Source organism: Pleurodeles waltl, chromosome 2_1, assembly GCF_031143425.1.
Source record: "Pleurodeles waltl isolate 20211129_DDA chromosome 2_1, aPleWal1.hap1.20221129, whole genome shotgun sequence".
Classification (NCBI taxonomy): domain Eukaryota; kingdom Metazoa; phylum Chordata; class Amphibia; order Caudata; family Salamandridae; genus Pleurodeles; species Pleurodeles waltl.
This window is the reverse complement of record NC_090438.1, coordinates 632065579-632085930: the sequence shown is the minus strand read 5'-3', so window position 1 is coordinate 632085930 and position 20352 is coordinate 632065579. Positions and strand designations below refer to the sequence as shown.

The following is a 20352-nucleotide window of genomic DNA, read 5'->3' as shown; positions in this document are numbered from 1 at the left end:
CTGACCCGAGCGACCTGAAAAACTTCCGCCCCATCTCCCTTCTGCCTTTCCCAGCCAAAGTAATAGAGAAGACCGTCAACAAACAGCTGACCACCTTCCTGGAAGACAACAACCTGCTCGACCCCTCACAGACCGGATTCCGAACCAACCACAGCACTGAAACCGCCCTCATCTCAGTCACAGACGACATCAGAACCCTGATGGACAACGGTGAAACAGTCGCCCTCATTCTTCTCGACCTCTCGGCTGCCTTTGACACCGTCTGTCACCGCACCCTAATCACCCGCCTCTGCTCCACCGGGATCCAAGACCAGGCCCTGGACTGGATCGCCTCCTTCCTCGTAAACCGCTCCCAAAGAGTCTACCTCCCTCCGTTTCGGTCAGAACCCACTGAGATCATCTGCGGCGTACCTCAAGGCTCATCACTCAGCCCGACACTCTTCAATGTCTACATGAGCCCCCTCGCTAACATCGTACGCAAGCACGACATCATCATCACCTCCTACGCCGACGACACCCAACTTATACTCTCCCTCACCAAGGACCCCGCCAGCGCCAAGACCAACCTACAAGAGGGTATGAAGGACGTCGCAGATTGGATGAGGCTCAGCCGCCTAAAGCTGAACTCTGAAAAAACTGAAGTCCTCATCCTCGGCAACACCCCGTCCGCCTGGGACGACTCCTGGTGGCCCACGGCCCTCGGCACCGCACCGACCCCCGCAGACCACGCCCGCAACCTCGGCTTCATCTTGGACCCCCTTTTCACCATGACCAAGCAAGTCAACGCCGTGTCCTCCGCCTGCTTCCTCACCCTCCGCATGCTCCGCAAGATCTTCCGCTGGATCCCCGCCGACACCAGAAAAACCGTGACCCACGCCCTCGTCACGAGCCGCCTGGACTACGGCAACACCCTCTACGCTGGGACCACCGCCAAACTCCAAAATCGCCTGCAACGCATTCAAAACGCCTCAGCCCGCCTCATCCTTGACGTACCCCGCAACAGCCACATCTCCGCACACCTGAGACACCTGCATTGGCTCCCAGTCAGCAAAAGGATCACCTTCCGACTTCTCACCAACGCACACAAAGCCCTCCACGACAAGGGACCGGAATACCTCAACAGACGGCTCAACTTCTACGTCCCCACCCGCCCCCTCCGCTCCTCTGGCCTCGCACTCGCCGCCGTCCCTCGCATCCGACGCTCCACGGCGGGTGGGAGATCTTTCTCCTTCCTGGCGGCCAAGACCTGGAACTCCCTCCCCACCAGCCTCAGGACCACCCAGGACCACTCTGCTTTCCGGAGACTCCTAAAGACCTGGCTGTTCGAGCAGCGATAACCACCCCCTTTGTCCCTAGCGCCTTGAGACCCGCACGGGTGAGTAGCGCGCTTTATAAATGCTAATGATTTGATTTGATTTGATTTGACATAAATTCTCACCTACTTTCTCTCAATCTGTCATTCTCACTCACTTTCACTCAGTCTTGCTCTCACTCTCTTGTTCTCACTCATTCACACTCGCCCTCACTCATTCTTACTCTTATTCACTCATACTTATGCACACTGATTTGCACTCACTCTTACACTCACTCCATGTCCCTCATTGTCACTCACTTACTGATATTCACTTATGTATTCACAGTCACTACCTGTCACTGTCACACACACACACACTGCCATATAAACATACATGCTTACACATGAACCCTTCCTCTCTCCCAAACATTTTTTAGGACATTTTAGTTAACTTTGCTGCCAACGAAGGCCACACCCCAGCTCCTGATGCTCCATTTTTTATTACACTATTATATATAATGATATACAATTACAGTTGGCATCTGTGTCCATTAATTGTGCGTTCTACTTAGAGGCTAAGGATTGGATGATCATGTATTCTGAACACTTTTATGACCCACTGACAGGCGCTGTGGAAAGCTTGCACTGCTTTCAACCTTAACTTCAGAGCACACTCACAAACAGTCCCCCACAACTTGAAAATAACAAAGACACCTTGAACCATCTCGAAGTACCGCGTGTACTGTGTTATATACTGCATGGAAAAAAACAGACTGCACGAGCAGCACTTCCTAAAAGCAAACACTAAGGGATTGGAAGACTGGGTAAAACAAGTGAAATGTAACAGGGATTGCATCCCTGACATGGATTACCTTAACCGCCATTGATCAGCACTCTATCAGAATGTTTGCCTCTAAAGAACATAGAGCCAGATAAGAACATTTTCCAGTGTCAGTTTTAATTACTCTCGGGTGTGAGACTTAGAGGGACCCAGCCCACTTAAAGCCCCGGTTATGTTTCTGTGTTAGAAGAAATCTTAAACTGTTTGCAGGTAAGCCATACGGAAGCGCGCGTATAGTCCGAATTTGGGAACCGAGCAGGGATGCGCTGACATAGAGGAAGCAGCAGAGTGCAAGAGGTGAGGGGTAAGTTGGGCTGAGGAGCCTCTGTGATGTGGAGCTCCCCCCTCCCCTCTTCTACCCTTCCTTGGGGGGGTGGGGGGGAAGGTTGAGTAGGGGGCGGGCCTGAGGAGCTCGGATAGCCCCGGGGAGGAGGAGGAGAAGCAGTGTTTGTACCCTGAGCACTGCCTGCCCTGCTCCCCTCCCGGCTTCCTCCTCTGCAGCCCGCCGCGCGGCACCTCTTAACGAGAGCCGGCCACCAGGCACACACACGCCACTCCTCCCGCCCTCTGGCACACCCTCCTCTCCTCCTTTTTTGGGAGAGAAACTTGCTCCACGAAGAAAGAGTGGGAAAAAAGGGAAGGAGAAGTGGAAAGAGTCCGTTCGGTGTTCCCCTCCCCCTGCACGCGGGTATGCACTGCAGGGCGAAGAAGAGGGAGCCGGGGAGACACGGGACTCCCCACAGCCAGCTGAGCCCCCTGTGAGCGCCGCCGCCCGGCCCCTCCTGCCCGCCTCAGCCCGGGAAGGGGAGGGCAGCCAGACACATCTGCACGGCCGGGATCTGAAGGGGAAGAGAAGAGAGAGCCCAGGACCGCCCGGAGCAGCTCTGCAGCAACACGTGAGTACGAGCCTCAACTTCTGCGCCGAGGACGCGCCACCCTACCCTGTCTGAGCAACTTTTTACATAGCTACTGGCAGCTTTCAACAGCTCGCAACTTTGCGGGACGCTCGCAAAGTTTAAACAGTAGCCATTTTCTGCCGTTTTTTACTCCATCCAAGTTAACTGTTGACGTTGTACAGATTTTTTCCCACTTTCTAATGCAAATGTTCACTAGTTTCAAATTCCACGTGTAAGTTGTGGTCGGCCATCCTCCGCCGCTACAACTGTGACATACTTCTACTCATGAGGGGTGTCAGAGGCTTGACTGCGGGGGTCGGGTTACAAGGAGCCGATGCCGGGCCGGCTCAGAGGGGAAGTGCACTGAGGGCCGCGTCCCGGAGCAGGGGAAGAACCCAAACAGAGCGGTGGGGGCACCGCGCTCTGCCCGGTCTTGGAGCGCCCGGGAGGGTTGCAGGTAAGGTCCGGTGCAGGGCTGCGGGACGCACCTCCGAGCTCTCCTTTGTGTGAGAGACGACCGTCCTGGTTCCGTAGCCTGGCCTAAGCTGTCTAGTTGGCCCCGGGGCGCTGCCGCGGTTGCCGCTGTGTTTGTTTTTCGTTGTTCGCAGTTGGGATAGGGCCGGGCTGCGTCCCGTGGAGATATTTTTCCACGCATGTCTCTTGGCCGCTTTCTACCCTACCCGAAACACATCTGGAGAAGCAGGAGAAATTACTTTGTAATACTCCAGGGTCGCCGACTTCTACCACTGCTCTCAAAGTGTGATCTGACGCTTAACGTGTGTGTGTTGTGACGGGGTTTCCTTTTAGTAGCACAGAGTTTGTTACGCTGGGTATCTGGAGAAGGAAGAACTACTCGGGTGATGCTCAGCGAGGGGAGCCCCGTGGAGGAGCGATGATAACCTGTGTTTTGCATCATTCTGTTCTCCCCTGATTTTATCACTTCTAAAAAAGTAACTTTTGAGTTTGAGCGGGGCACGGTTGGTGTGAACCTCAGAGCAGGAGAAAGGCACAAGGTTTTTGCACATTACAGATTGCGTGCACTGGTTTGACGTTGATTTTAGAAACCTGGACCTGCAGCCTGGTTGGTGGGAGAGGCGACTGTCGCCTGGGGCATTACTTTCACCGGTTGCAGGGGTCATCGGCAAGGGAGCGCGGTGCAGGCTTCTATTATGGGGTGCAGATGCGGCGTCCATGACGTTTCCCCTTCACAGAGTGATGGATTCATTCCAGACGCGGCCCTACGCCTCCCCGGGGCAGCTATACCTCAAAGGAGAGGGAGGGGTGTCTGTGTGGTGGGCGAGGGGGGGGGGTAACATGCCCAGTCATGCGGTCATGTCCATTAGTCACACACTCGTCCTGAAGACCGAGTCTTCAAACTTTGCCAGCGTATACTAGACTTGACCAGCAACATTTTCAGAGGGGCTTCGGAAAGTTCGGATGTGAGATTTAATTGGTCCCTGTAGGTACTGCACTTTCCCCAAATGGCAATAAAATGCCCATATGCCGATGCACTGAGATGCAGACATCTTGTTAAAAACAACTTTGGAAGCAGTATAATTCGTGGCAGGAGCAGGGTGCCGCGGGAGTGGGCGATGTTGTTTCTGCTCGGCCCGCTCATGTGTGTGCTTTTAATCCAGTCCTCCGGGTGCGAGTGTGGGGAGTGGCACCGTGCCAGCTTCTTCTGCGGCTAGGTTTTCTGTAAAACGTTTTCCAGTAGAACGTTACCAGCTGTTGCTCATTTTTTTTACAGCTGCCAGCTTGGTTTGGGAATGATGGACTGTCCGGATCTGGGACTAAAAGGGAGTTTTAGGCAAACGGATGGCTTCCACTTTCCGGAGGAGCTGTGCGCAGGTCTGCCAAACTATGCAGGAAGGCCAGAGCTGCTTCTGAGCACCTCATCCTAACTTCTGCCTATATCACACACACACACACACACACAAATATACACCACCACTGTAGTTATGGTTCAGCCACATTTTCCATTGAAACCACTTTTTACTTATATACATGCCTGTATGTATATATTGCAGTTTTTGCGTATACTCTACATCACAAATGTGCAAATGCATATAGATAAACTGCCTGCCGGCCTCCCTGATTCCATTATTTGAAGCCAGAGTAAATTGGTTTTCATAAGGCTGACCTTATGTGATGAAATGGAAGAACCTGTCCTTTATGGTTAAAGGTATTTTGTTTAAAGTATGTTTTGCGGTATATAACTTCGTGTTTGTAGTATAGAGTGGATTCCGACTGGAGAAAACCAATTAGTGCCTTGTTTATACTACTAGTCAACTGAGTTGCACTGGTCTATTTGTTTTCACATAGTCCATGTTTTCTATTACATTATAATAGAAGGGACCGGGCGTACAAATCTTGAATTGAGAACATTTAGTTCATTTGTCTTGGTTTCCATGAGCATTTTATGGTATTTACAAGAGTAAACACTGTTATGCCAACTAGCATTATTGGTGCTTATGGAAAATTCCACTTTTGTGCCTTTTCCATAAAACATCTTATGTGAGCCACATTGCTGTGGGGTGGAGCGGGTGTGTAGCACTAGATTTCTGCTGCCAGTTGCCGCTAGTTTCAAGTTCAGGCCTTCCCTCTGCTCTCCTACAAATAGGAGACACCTCGAGAATGCCTAACTAATGAGTGTCCAGGGTGCACCCACAATGCATCACAACAAACTTCTAGTAAGTATAGTTAAATTAGTAAATGTATGTCCCTGCACGAAAAGCCTTCTGGCTAAATGTGTTTTCAGTACATTTGTGATCAAGATATATCTTGGAAATGAGTACACTTGTATATTTCAAGTCCATAGATTAATTGGAGAGGAGTGAACAGAGGGTAGAAAACCAGAAAATGTGAAATGTAAATATAGGGATTGCTCCATTTTTAATGTTACTTACTGTCATTGTGAGGTGGGTTGGAAGTGCACAGTTTCTAAACTACCCAGCCGTGCCTCTGCAGGAAAAGATGCGGATTATAAATTTACTAACATAGGTATGTTCCACCTGCTCTTGATCTAACGTAAAGTGAACTTTTCACAACAGAACGACTCATTTTTATTGCTCGCACACAAAATCTTAAAACATTCACCAAAACAAGGATACACAACAGCCCAGTGGGTGAATTTACTGCTGCTTCTGGTCTGCAACTGTGTGTCACATGTTGCAAACCTGGCTGGTGAAGTCAGCCTCTCATCCTTCCAGATTGAGGAAACGATGACCAGCGAGAGGGTTCGCATAACGCCATGACCCTAACACGTCTAGGGAGCACTACATAAAAGCATGTGCTGCTTCATCGAATATACTGATTCTGTGTATTGTGTAGCAATCACACTTCTCATATTGAGTTCTGTACTGCTGACAACTTAAGCTAGATCAACTTGTCCATGATGATAGGGGACAGAAGGTAAAGTATATAGCAGGATGAAGCAGCAAAACGCAATTAATACCATACGGTTTAGTGCTTATCGTGTACTGATTATTTTAAAGAGTGATCGATTATTAGGGGTCCTTCTTGCAGATTTAATTTTGAGGGTCTGTTATTTATGATAAAATGTCTTACAATGTCTCGAGGTTGGGTCTTCAACATTGTTTCATTTGTTTTGAGGTTTAAAAACTGACATTTCTCAAGGGACCGGGTGGGACAGAATCCGGAGTCTATACACCCCTAGGTGAGAGCTCTAAAAAAGCCGAAATCAGCAGGGAGTGTTTTATAAAGGTGTCGTTAGAGGGACTCTCGCACACGAATTTATTTCTGATGTTATCTATAGCGCCCAGGGGCCGCTTTGTACTGCTACGAAAGCTAGCAGGCACAGAAGGTTAGCGGGCACGAATGAGTGATCATGCGAGGAACAGGACAGTATGGGTGGTGAGAGGAAAAAGCAGAAGGCAAAGTTTGGAGGTGTAAAGCTCCACCCCCCCCCCCCCCCCCCCCCCCACACACACACACACTCATCTGGTACCAAAAGGCACATTTCCTTAGTAGAACTGGCGTACTGGCGTATGGGGGGGTCACAAGCTGTGACAATGCGAGATCCCTTTAACCTCCCGTCTCCTGCGTACATCCAGAGCGGGCAGGGATCAACCCGCTGGGAAGCATGCGGGGACTCTGTAACCCCCCTCCCACAGCTCTCTGCCCATCTTCACATGCACGCCATGCGCCTTTTGATAACAGGGACGTGTTGACAACTTCGAATCTCAGTGTCTATCCAGTAATTCACACACTGGAAAGTTCAAGTGAAATGGAAGTGGAGAAAGCGCTGCTCTGGAAGTATTATGTTTTTTCCAGATTTAGTTGTGGGCCGGAAAGTGCTTCTTTTCAAAATAAAATTATTTCCAGACGGTTACATATTGTCTCTGAATTCTAGATGTCTGTCGATTTAATTCAGGTAACTATGACATAATACCTCTGACATGTCACCTCGAACAATATGTTAATACTGCTTGTTACACCTTAGTATTTGTTCTTTTATCGTTCGATTTTAGCAACGTTTCTTAAGTTTCGTGGATGTTCGCCTTATAACAACGCAAACCACTGTTGTCACTGCAGAAATATTTGCAATGAAGTTTGCTTAGTGGATGAGCCCTTGGTTGAGGTGGGCAGCACTACGCACTTGTTGTTCGTGCAAGAATCGGTGAAGCGCGCTCTCTGCGGGGTACCCCAGGGGCATAGGTCCCCCAGCCTTGGGACGTCCCTGGAATGTTTGTCCGTGGACGGCAGCGGATTTCTCGGCTTCCCGCCACTCCCCTGGCCCCTGCACACTTTGAAGGAGGATTGGCTTTGCCGACAGTCTTGGTCAGTTTGTTTTGAAATGGTCCTGCGCGTTTCATAACAATTTGAATTAGACGAGGCGGCTATAGCGACAGCAGCGGAACAGGGCGATTTTTGTTTTCTGGTGAGGCGTTCACATAGAAAGTTGGAAGGACTTTTCCGAGTCGAAGTGCACGACGAAAAGGAAAGTTTGCGTCGGCTGTTTGAGAGTGGGCATTCCAGTTGAACACTTCCACATGTTTTTTGCCGGGTTCCTTGTGGTACTTTTCATGGACTGAACACGTCCGTGGGAAATATGCAGTTATTCTGATGACTAAACTGAAACAAAGACGAAACCGAGAGAGCCCAGTTCAGACTTGCCACGGGAATCATCTAAATGTACTGTTCTGCAGTTCAGTAGGTCTCAAAAACACACAGAGTAACCTTGTCCAGTTGAACCATTTGTAACTGGTCATCTGGGTAATGTCAACACCAGTTGTAATGTGTGGGCGGGACAGCCCCACGAACATTCCACCACATTCACATTTTCAGTTTTTATCTTACAGGTGCCTGATCTGTCAAAGAGAGCCATTACAAGCAAATACTTTCAATGCGACTCCGCACTTTGAAGATTCCTTTTGAAACTTTGATATTTTGACAGCAAAAGGGGCTGCCGAGCTTTCATATAGTCGAAGCAGTAACTCCGAGCAGCAGTCAAACGTCTCTGTGCATTTGCGTTTAAGTGCAGAAGAAACACATGTCCGTGGGCCGCCGAGATTCCACGTCAGCCCCCCTCGACCTCCTAATCCCAGACCCCGGCTAAGCTTGCGGGCATGCCTCAGATCTCGCTGAAATCACTCAAGGCGCGCACAGTTTGCAGATTAAATATGCTATGTGTTCCTCCGGCCCCAACAGCACTTTTATGAGCCCGCTGAGCTTCCTGGGCTAAGATTCCCCTCTGAAGAGCGGGGGCCGCTGAGGAGAATGTTGCCTGGAGTCAGCGGCACTCGGGGATTGTCAGTTTTGTGTACAAATAGAGTATTTTTCTCAATGGGCCGACACTTTCTAGTAAAACTGGGCCGAGGCTACAGCGTATGGCAGGAGATTTGAGCCAGTGGTTACACTGCGGTGAAGCAAGCAGATGTATTGGTTTCTGGTCACGGCTTCTCAACTTCATTTAACGGCGTGGTCTTGAGCATGTGACTTTTTTTTTTTTGCATGTGCACTAATTTCTTTGTATAACGGATTTAGGTGCCCACGCGCCCCTTAGAGATTATATACAATATTTGCATCTCACCCGGTCACGATAGATTTTTTTGTGCAATATTTCCCTTATGCGCGTGTTAATTTTCGGTAGAAACAATCAGTGCCCGTGCAGAACCGAGTACGTACCCCGATTTTGCCACGGAGTCCTCACGGGCTCTTCTCAATACTGAATTTGCAAACTGCCTTGCCTTTTTGCGAGCAACTTTTTGTGACTGATATGCAAAGACTTCCCTGGCCTCTTTCTGATGCAACAATCTCAATCAGAAAAACTCGTGTGATTGTCAGGCCTGATGCGTCGAGCAGTGAACCTCCCGCCTCTTGTACTCAGGCGGGTGCGGTGAGTTGGTACGGTTAGAATTTATGTTGTGGTCGAGCTGATGTTTGTTAGTTTCCCTCCCCCGGTTCCATTCTGTGTTTTTCCGCGGTGTGCCGGTGTGTCTGTCTCCAGGCTGCGCTCTACCGAGCACCAGAGGCCGTCCTGCAGTCTAAGACTAAGTCTCGTCCGTCTGCTGGGCCTGTCTCAGGTAGGGTCGTCTCCTCTCATCTCCGCCGTGGTCCGTAAAGTGGCGGTAACTTGTATGAACAAAGCATTGATGTCTGACTGAGTCAGTAAGAGTTGGGGGTGGGGACGGGGGACGGGGGAGTTGGGTAAGGGGCTGGACTATCCCTCTGGCCTTTGCACACACGCTCACCAGCAGTCTGTACTCGCCCTGACAGCGAGGATACCTGAGGAGGGGAACACGGGTGCGTGCGTATGTTTGTATGGGTGACAGATGTCTGCGGCGCGGCCTAGTGTCGAGTAAAGCGACTCTTCTGTTTCGATTTTGTGAGGATTTGGCGGAAATCGTGTTATTAAGTGGAAGTGAGTATTGGAAAAACGCATATCCTAGAGATCGGTAGAAAGGGCGTTGGTTCTCTTAAGTACCATGAACATAGAGGAAATATTATTATTTTGAAAGTTTGGTTAGAACAGTTTGTGTTTGTGCTCTAATTGTACTTTTGCATTAATAACGAAGTTATATAGGTTTATCTCTCTGCACTTCTTTGCTTGTCTGTATATGCGTACACATATGTAAGCATGCAAAATAGTACATCGATATTCATTATATATGGGCAAAAGTCCTTCCTGCTGTATGTGATGAGGACATTGAAAGCAAATGGAGAAGTTCCGTGACAATATACAAGAATGCGGCAAGGAGACCCGGTCATTAATAAGGGCATGGAACACAGATGACTTCCAAAATCCTTTGAATGTACATTGGGGGTGCTTTATTCCTTATAATACATGGTGACATATTCACTTGCCCCATAAACCGGTTAAAACCTTTGTGTGTTGCTCCTTCATTTGAAAGAAATAATATGGTTGTAGACATGAAGAATAAAGGTGGAATCTGTAGTGCAAAACTAAACACACCAAAATCAGTAATTTGTTGCAAAAACATTAATAGACTCAGTTTAATGAAAATCAGATTAAAATCTCCAATGGTAAGATGCAGAAGTACTTACTTCTAAAGAGCATTAGCATGTAACAAAACACACATGTTGCTACAAATCTTCATTTGTGCTAGTCTCTTTTCATTTTAGAACTGCAGCTATGCTGACATTCCGTGAACTGTCTGTCACCTTCGATACTGGCTGTGGCAATGAGCACTATGACATTCCAACTCAACTGTAATAAATTATTGCAGTTGAGCAGCTATGTCATTTTCTTAGTACAGGTGACTTGTAGCATCACAACTGGACTGTAATACGGAAATTCAAGTAGAGATGATATTACACACACACACACACACACACACGTATATATCCCCCCATTATATGTCAAGTAAAATGTCACCTAGCTATATATACACACACATACATATAAAAGTAGAATATACATATAATTTGGTTTAAGGTAACATGTTTCTTCTTCGATAAAAAATAACAGCATTGTCTGAAGCTCCATCGTGACCTTTCTTAGAAACTGAAACTCTGCTTAGTTTCAAGTTTTGTGTTTACATTCTCAGGCATACTATTTTGGCAATGGACCCCGTCTAATTTCGTCAGCTCTGGAATGTGTAGATGAAATGGAAATTCCAGGATGAAACGCATATATCATAGGTCGTGGTGTGGCCATATGGGGTCCTGAAGAACATAAATGCGCTGGACAATCGTAGATTTCCGTCTAGAGAGTGAATGTGAACTCAGAAGATTTGATACAGTAGAATTTATAGCAAGATCTCTTGACCACTGACTCACAACTGAAACAACTTCTTCTATCATGAAGTACAATTCTGACACTTTATCAAGGCAAGCCATTACTCAAAGAAACTGTTATTATTACACCCTAAAACTGTAGAAGGTTCTCAAACTCTTAACTCTAACCCTTTTGACGAGAATTACTTGCACTTAAAATGACTTATACCTTTCTATGTCTGTGATGTTTGTTGCAAGATCAGTGTGTTTATTTTTTGTAAGCCACACATGTAGAAATATTTGGTAATGCAAGCTTGAATTAATTAGTTGGCAGGAAAAGGGCAAAATTAGCAGTACATTGGACAGTTACAGACATCGTGTGTCATATTTTGTGGTATCATTGAGCTAGATGTTAGGCCATTTTAGCACATTTATGTATTGATACACAGTGGAGCTTTCAGAAATATATTAAACTAAATGTACACTTCCAGTGGATCTCATTCAAATGTTTTTCACTCACAATATTCATTTTGCCCCTCTGGAAGCCTAAAAACATCCATGTATAGGCATCCCTTCTCTGCTTTGTAGTGTAAAATTATTTGTATAACATACACAATGTTGCATTCACTAGAACACAAACCTGACTGAACACTCTTCTAGTACAGGTGTGCCTATTTTATTCTGAATATTCTAGCTAAGTTTTAAATCCTTTCTCCTGGCAATCAGTGCTCAATTTATTTTGTGTTCACATCATGGGCCTTCTGAAAGTAATCCCTTTCAATTACAAAGACCTGTATATTTGTTTTGTGAGAGCCTATAGCCTGTAAGCATCCGACCTCAAACAGAGATAAGACATGCTTAGCACTCTTCTAAAGTAAATCCTTGGGGCACTCTTGCTATAACCACATCACAAAGTACAGATGAATTGGCATAAACATTTAACCATAATATTCTCTTGATAAGCAGCTGTTCATTCCACCTTCTTTCAAATGTTTTAAATATGTAGAGTTTTGTTCAACCTCCATTAGGGATGTTAACCCCATTTGGGTGAATTCCTACACACTTAAAGGCCTTTAACCAGGAATCAGAAGCTGAAAGATGGCCTACTATTTTGTGCATATTGTCGAGAGGTGTATTGCATTCCATATGCATCATTGGTATTAAGTATTGAGTAGTTTGAACAAGAACCACATTTTTTGTTGTTGAAATCTGTAGATTGTGCAGTAGATAGTGGAATATGTGACAAACCACAATCAAGCACAATCACAACAGTTGCAAAATCTGATGATTATATGTGCTTTACTCATAGATACTACTTGTTATGTGTGGTTATACCCATTGAGTGTGATTTGTGCTCAAACGAGCATTTCCGTTGTGTTTACTTTTATTCTAAGCTACACTGTAGTGAAAGCTGTGAAGTCACTTGAAAGTGACGTTGTTATACACCGTGCCCTGCGTTAGAGAGTAAACCTGCTATCACTGTTCCCAAGTTGCATTTCTTCAGATGGAAAAAATCCATTAACCAGCTTTGGCCGCGGTGTGGTATCTCCATGAGTGGAAAGGGAAGATAAAAAAGTAAACTTGAAGAGACCCACCGATGTCAATGAAACGAAAGAGTGCAAACATTTGACAAAGTGTTAATTCTAGAATAATAGCTAAGCATGTCGAGTAGTGCATTACTTGCTGTGCTAACAGCTCTGCTTGTATGTAGCAGGAAAAGATATACATTCTATCATAATACTTCAATGGTTTCTGTTACATGAGCAACAAACATAGCTTGCGAATAAATTATTTTAAATGAATAATAAAACAGGTGGATTTCACTGTGGAGCTGAAATGCGCATGACAGTTTGTCAAATCACCTTTCACTGTATCACGCTACATGTAGTACTCAAAGTACATGATAGCCCCCTCTGAAGATGTTGTTCATAGTGTGTGTTTATTTCTCTGTGTGACGGGAACTTATTATTTCCTCTGGAATAGAAGAGCTGAGGTCCTGCGAATGCACTGTTTCAAATAACACTTGTATGTACATACAGTTTATATTCTGTCCCCCTAGGCTGGAATCAATGCTCAACTGACCATAAGACTCCAGGCCATACGAAAGTATACGGCTAGTCTCACCCCAACCTCCCACCCTGCACTCATATCACTCCATACGTCAAAGAGCTCCCCTGGGTCCCAATCCACAAATGAGCAGTCTTCAAACTCCTCACTTACACAAGCAAAGCCTTACTCAGAATTGGCCCCCACATACCTCAACACCCATATAAACTTCCACAAACCTACCAGACACCTCCCCTCAGCCGGACTTCAACCTCCACTACCTCCACTACCTCCACCCCCACCATACGCAGAACCAGATTCGGTCATGCCTTCTCCTACCCCACATTTAAATCCTGAAACGAACCTCCCCTGCACATTACAGCAGCCACCTATGTTCTTGAATTCCACAAAAAACTGAAAATCTGGCTCTTCCCGTAGCCCCTACCTGGCTCGACCATCACAGAATACCCTCCGGGGTGATTTGCAGGCTTTTCAAATACAAATACCTTGACATAGCATTACATAGCAATACATAATATTACATAACATAATATTAACCTAACATTAACATACCATCACATAACATAACATTAACATAACATTAATATAACATAACATAACATTACCTGGCAGAGCCTGATATATGTTGTTAATGATATAGATTAAAGCTGAGTATTTGGGTTCTGGGAAGAAGTGTAATGGAAATGAGAAGGGCTGTGAATTGTAGCGTTCTGAAAGAAATGTGGGCAATTAGGCCTAGAGAACTAGTCCTTCAGAAGTTCTGAAAGTAGTATTAGTGATCTCAGATCTATAGACCAAATACAGAATGATGAAACAATGTTCAAGTTAGGCATTCCTTAAGCTATCTCTTTTATCAATTTGATGTGGGGGCAAAGCCCACCCAGTGCATGACTTGTGCGTTCTCATAGTCCAGTTGGCTGAGACTGCTGAGAAGCATGAGACCTCTCGAGTTCAAGTCTTGTATGATGTTTTCGCTGGATCGTACTTTACAAATGACACACTTCTCATTCAGGAGCGATTGGTCTTTCTGGAACAGAAGGAGAGATGGTCAAGTGTCAATGAAATCACTAGTACATTCTGAGAAAGAGTGGTTAATGATTGTTTTTTTCTTGCTCGTAGGTTCTCTTTTGTCGCATAATGTAGATGTCACTCTAGAGACTGCAATCTTTGTCTCATTCATTAATGGTAGCTGTTGTGGATGTACGAAAAAGAAGATGGAGAAGGAAGTAGTATGGCTAAGTCTGTGCTTCCTTTGGCCTATATAACATTACAAAAAAGGCCCAACCAAAAGAACTACCACAGGAAGGACAAGGAAAAAGGATTTTCCTTTTAGAAAAACCCTCACCCACAAGGGTTACCCCTTGGTGGCATGCTTCATCATTGGGCTTCTTCCCTTTCTGCTGTGGAGCGGGAATGCTGGGACTGACGGGATACGTGGGAGCACTGATGTAGTCTCATCAATGTGAATCAAATAAAGGATAGGAGTGGTGGGACATTGGATAGGTTAAAATATATGCCTCCTAGAGGTTCCAATGGTTTAATAGATCACCTGGAGACGGTATGATTAAAAAGGGCTACGGAAGTGGGGTATGTCATGTACCTTACTTCCTGGTCTACATGTTTCAGAGCCTTATCCCAGAGGTCTTCTTTAGAACCAAGGTTGACTCCCTGCTGCCACTCCTTGTATGACTACCACTAATGAAAACATCAATAATACATGCTATGTGATATGGTGCAAATCACCTAACTAATGTATGATATCCGTCACTGATACTCAATAGTATTTTGACTCTTGAATCATAGATCCTCCGGGAGGAGTGTGTGCTTGTATTCACACTTTCCTCAAAGCGACACTCCTAGTCAGTACCTAATGCTCACCTCCCCGGGGTCAAAATCTGAAATTGTTGTGGATGGCAATGCATGTCAGGCACACCATTTTGAGGATACACCAGGCTTCTGATTTGATATATTCTAGGGAATATAAGAGTGGGGTTGGTGGCAAAAATGCCAGGTACCTGAATTAAGGAGAAGTACCATGTGTTGAACAGGTGCGCACACTGCTTTTATTATTTTTTTCTGTGATGTGCACTTTTGTGTTTCTTAAAAGCTTAGTTGTTATTAAGCTCATCTCATAACACTTTGAACATGATGTTTAAACACTGCTTTATTGTCAAGTTAGAAACCCAAAGTTTTTGTGCTGTATGGTTACCTTTGGGGTTTTTTGTACATTATATTGTGACACCAAATGTGTTTTGGTCTCCAGGGAGCAGGAAAAGGTGGATAAAGTCCACCTCAGGTGTGAAACTCAAAAAAGCTTAGTGTCCCCTGTGATTTGGTGGATTATTAAGCCCACATGACTGAGCGCACAATTATGAAACTGAGGTTTCAGTCTTAGAACACTCAGTAGAGATCCCTAGACAGAATCTTTGATGGATTTAGGTATTTCAGTTTTGATGAGTTCTGCCTGATTGTGAGAGAAAGAGAACATTTTAAGTGTTTGACCATTAGTATCAAATGCGGGTACTATGATTGACTATGTCATGTAGAATCAGTAGATAGACTACACTGTTGTCCTGCTTGTAACAGATATATTCCAAACGTGTAAGGTGTCTGCTTCCATTGCTGAAGGCAAGCACGAAGCTGAATTTGGTATTACCCTAAAAAATTATGCCCATAGACAACTATGGCTTTACCAGAGCTTCAAACATTGCTCAAGATACCCCAACCCAAAAGCAGTAGTTGAGATTCTAGCGGTCTGCTGTGAACTGTTTTGACCCAGGTTTAACCGATATTTCACTTGGCTCTTTGAGAAGTTCTCTTTGTAATGTGGTTTTGAGAGATAGAGGGACATCGGTTTTTAAATTGCCAAAGTAAATTAGGGGCTCTGCCCAGCATACAGAAGGCTTTAGTAGGTTGAGGATTTTTCATTTTTTTTCTTTCAGACTGTGTGGGTATCCCATTTTGCTGCGTAGTATTGTGGTGGAGCACCAAAGAGATATGTTTACATTGATGCTTCCAAATTCGATCAGATTTTGTACATTTCTGTGGTTTCTAGGCACTCCTTTTTATCTGAGACAGGGCTGACTGGGTATTGCTTACATGTATCATTAAAAGTATCAGCGCCTGTCCTTGCTTTGTTGTTTGTTATCTCTGCGCGTACTGAGGTACAAGTCTTGGCTTGACTAATTTCCTTGTATAGCAATGAGCCTAATGATTCTGCAGCAGGCTTTGGTACCACCGCTTTTTATGCACGTATAACAAGTATTTCATTGTTGTGCACTATTTAGAACTTTCAGTTAGATTGCTCAAGATTTTTCCTCTCCAGGGCTAGTAGACAAAATATTTTATGACTTTCACAGAATTGTGATTGAGAGATTTTAAAAATTCAGTGTCACCAAACTTTACGATTTTTACATCACCATCCTTTTTGGTGGCATGTGATTATTTTATCTAATGACTTCATGGTTTCTAAAAAATGTGTTGATGCAGCGAGTGGAGCCAAGGTATATAGAGTGAAAGGCTATTATATGACCAAGAGGTAGCTAAACACTAACTAGATGCGGTAGGCCTTGCATTATTTACTTGGTTACTTTATTTATTTTCTAGGTTCAAAATGTTTAATGTTCTCCTTTAATAATCAATTAAATAAACATGTTAAAAATTTAAATGGCAAGTGTTTTTTTCTCTAGTAAATTAGTACTTTTTACTATAACATTTGAATCATGTTCTTATTGTAAGATATACTTTTATTTGGATGAACATACATAGTCTCATTATAAAGAAATGCCGACATGCACAACCACCATATTGAGGTCACTAAAAATAAGTGTCAATCCAAGCAAGCGGAAGCTATTTTAAAAGAATCTATCTTACAACACAACATAAACAAGCATTGGCAAAGCCAGTTTTTTTTGGCGTTAGCCTTCAGCCTTTGGCCTTTGTTGACTCTAGTTTTGTTTTGTCACTGGTTTTTAAGATGTTATTGTTTGTAGAGCTGGCAAGCTCTCAGCAATGTAAACAACAAAACAATGTTTAAAAAAGCTTATCAGCCTCGTCTATGAGAGATCTATTGGCTTTGTCAGTGTTTTTTTAGCCTTGCTCTACAGCAACACTAAAAGTAAAAAAACAGGAAATGCTAGCCATGTCCAATCACTTCTTTTTAACTTTTAACTATGCTGCCCAGCAGCTGCTCTGCTGTACAATAAGGCAAAAGAAAAAAAGCATTGACAAAGCAAAATAGCTCTACTGTTTTGCTTTGTCAGTGTTCCTTGCCATGTTGTTCAGCAGCACACAAAAAGTGTTATGTTGCAACCTGCATTGACCACATTATAGCAGATTTTCTTTTTCAACTTTTAGCCAGGCTTCACAGCAGCCATGTTGCTGTACAGCATGGCTGAAACATTGCTAAAGCCAATAAGTCTTGCATAGGCCAGACCTACTGGCTAGACCAAGCAAATAATGGGGTAACAGCAATGACAGGGCAACACAAAAACTGGGCAAGTACCACAGGCCATCAACATCAGAGTAACCAAAAACAGTGGGGCCAGCAACGCTGGGGCAACAACAACCTGTCAATAACAGCACTGAGGTGGGAAGAAATATACTGCAAGCACAGGCACTTACATGGAGTGCAACAACGAGTGTCCATCCACTGCTCGGAAAGCGAGCAGTGGAAGCAGACTGGGAGATGAAAGGAAACAGTACTTGGACCGTCCTCCAAAGGAGGGACAAACACACAAGGAGGAAGAGAAGCCAGCAAATGCTTACCAATGAGAAGCAAGGAAATAAGAGTGATCATGATCCAACCAATGGTAGGAAATGAACGGGCTCTAACTCCCCTGTAAGATAACAGAATGCCTTGCAAGTGACCAAACATGCGCTGTCTCAGGCCAGACCTAAATATGACCTCATCCAACACAGCACCAAAAAAATTTGCAGTGTTCAGTCAGTCATTGATCCCTTTATCACCAATTTTTTAAACTGACCCTATTCTAACTTTACCCAATTAAGTGTTAGGAATCACAAGAAAACCAAAAGCAAGAACTCAACATTCAGGTAAGAAACCTGAAAAAAAACTACTGTCATGGACAAATTAAACAATCCAGTAACGACATGCCTTAGATTCATCTCACATTTGGTATTATACGTTTAGTTACTTGCCATCCTGCTGCCTTGCTACCAGTAGAGAACTTTGAGAAGATTGGCCACTGCAACTAAGTGTGGCAATCTACTAGCCATCCGAAACGTCCCAGAGTGAACTTCGTTAGACTTCACTCCGTGTCTCCGGTGCTCAGCTCTTCATCACTAAGGCGCACACCCAGTCATTCATTCGTATGGGTCCTTCATGTGTAACAGTGCCAGAGGCTTTTACATAAACCTTTTTACTTGTTCCAGATCCCTAGTCAAAATGGTTACAAATCAGATGGGTGGTTCATAACAGCCCCTGGTGAACCAGAGTGACTATTCTGTAATCCAGAGACTTCAAGAGGCTCCATCAGTCTTTCCTCTATGTTTGCATAGTGATGACAGAGTGAGATAAAGAGGAAGAGTGGGATTCAGACATTTTATGATTTTCTCTGCGTTGACGTTTTTTTGTTTTTGCTAAAAGCTCCATCCTTTCATTTTCCTCACTCGGGTTTAAAACGTGCAGGTCGGTTGTGGAAGCAAGTGACATGCAGCAGATACTGTCAGCCGCTTAACCAATGGATCATAGATTGAGCCTCATTCCGGGATGTTCACCTTGATCATGTGCAGTAGGGAGGTTGTTTTATGTTGACACACTGCTTGAAGCACTGCTGTTCTCTTGTTCGCATTTATTTTGCACTTTACATGCAATCTTCCTTAAACTGCTGCCAAGTGAGCACCCACCGTAGCCTCGTGCTTCAAAGCCTGGCTCCAGGAACACACACACACGCATTTAGACACATACTAACTTGAATTGACAGAGACTCATACACAGAAAATCACCTGGGCAGCCACACAGACAGAAATATACACAGAGACATGCACACGTAAGAATGCATAGACGGAAATGCATGCACAGACTCACATGTGCACAAACAGACGACAACCTTGGTGGAAGGTAAGTGACTGATGTAGTCGTGCACTTTGTAGGGTTATGGGGTTGGCAATGACTTGTAGTGTGGTCGTTTGTGTGCTAACAAGAGTGTAAACCAGGCTGATTCCCTTGGTGAAAGACCTGGCTTGCACTTGATCAATAGTTCAGCCGGCTCATAGAATAATTTCTCACTTAGGCTTTTAATGGTTTAAGCATTAGTGCGGCTTTCCCAAGCTGATTACCACGGAGTTTGTTATTTTTCACAAATGTGGCCAGAAGCGATTTAACCAATCAGGAATGAAGCTGATCAACATTAGTCTGGCTTTGGGCAGTCCGTAGCCATATTATTAAATATTCAGTTTCCACTGAAGGGGAGGGGAAGGTAGTAATGGAAAACACGTAGACCGGAGAAGCGGAGAGTGGCAGGCGAGAATTGTGCATAATGATGATTGGGGAGGTTTCCTCCGTACTCTTAACATCACAGCACCACAACGGCATGTTTTAATTTTAGGAGACAAAAGTCTCCCACGTGGTCCCAGTGTCTGTAAGAATGTGCATGATTCAGTGCAGATCCCTGAAGTGCGTGGCCACTTCAAAGGCAGGTTTTTCAGCAAGCATGCAAATTAAAACAGAAGAGTCGAAAGAATAAGTGGATTGTTTCACATATGTTATAATTTTCGTTGTTTCTTTAGCATCCATCTGCAGACAGTTGGTCAATAATTGAGTTTGGGATTGGGTGCACTTTGAAGGCAGGCAAAGCTTTCTTTTTGAGCTGAGAAAAGCTGTCTCCATTGCTCATAGCTAACTTCACTCAGACTGATGCTGGCACGACGTGGATATTGGGTTAGCCACTTTGACAATGTTGACCTCGTTCATAGCTAAGGTTGGTCACAAACAAAAGATGGCACAAACTGTGAGTTGTGTTGGCCTGTTTGGCATTGTAAAGTGTGTTTGTAGCTAAGGTTAGCCACATCGGGGAGCTGGATCAAACTGA

At 44.8% G+C, this 20352-nt stretch overlaps 1 protein-coding gene across 5 annotated transcripts in view; it reads left to right on the top strand.

Annotated features, from left to right (window-relative positions):
• The first annotated feature begins 2596 nt into the window (after nucleotides 1–2596).
• The window catches only part of GLI3 (GLI family zinc finger 3), a 380984-nt gene continuing 363228 nt past the window's right edge, over nucleotides 2597–20352 (top strand). For 2 of the 5 annotated variants that reach the window (XM_069215944.1, XM_069215967.1), the window contains exon 1: nucleotides 2597–3031. The gene's annotated coding sequence lies outside the window, so the exon portion shown is untranslated. Of the gene's footprint in view, nucleotides 3032–3373; nucleotides 3489–9557; nucleotides 9580–9778; nucleotides 9918–20352 lie in introns of those variants that run through there. The other 3 variants (XM_069215953.1, XM_069215956.1, XM_069215949.1) reach the window with 3 other exon arrangements.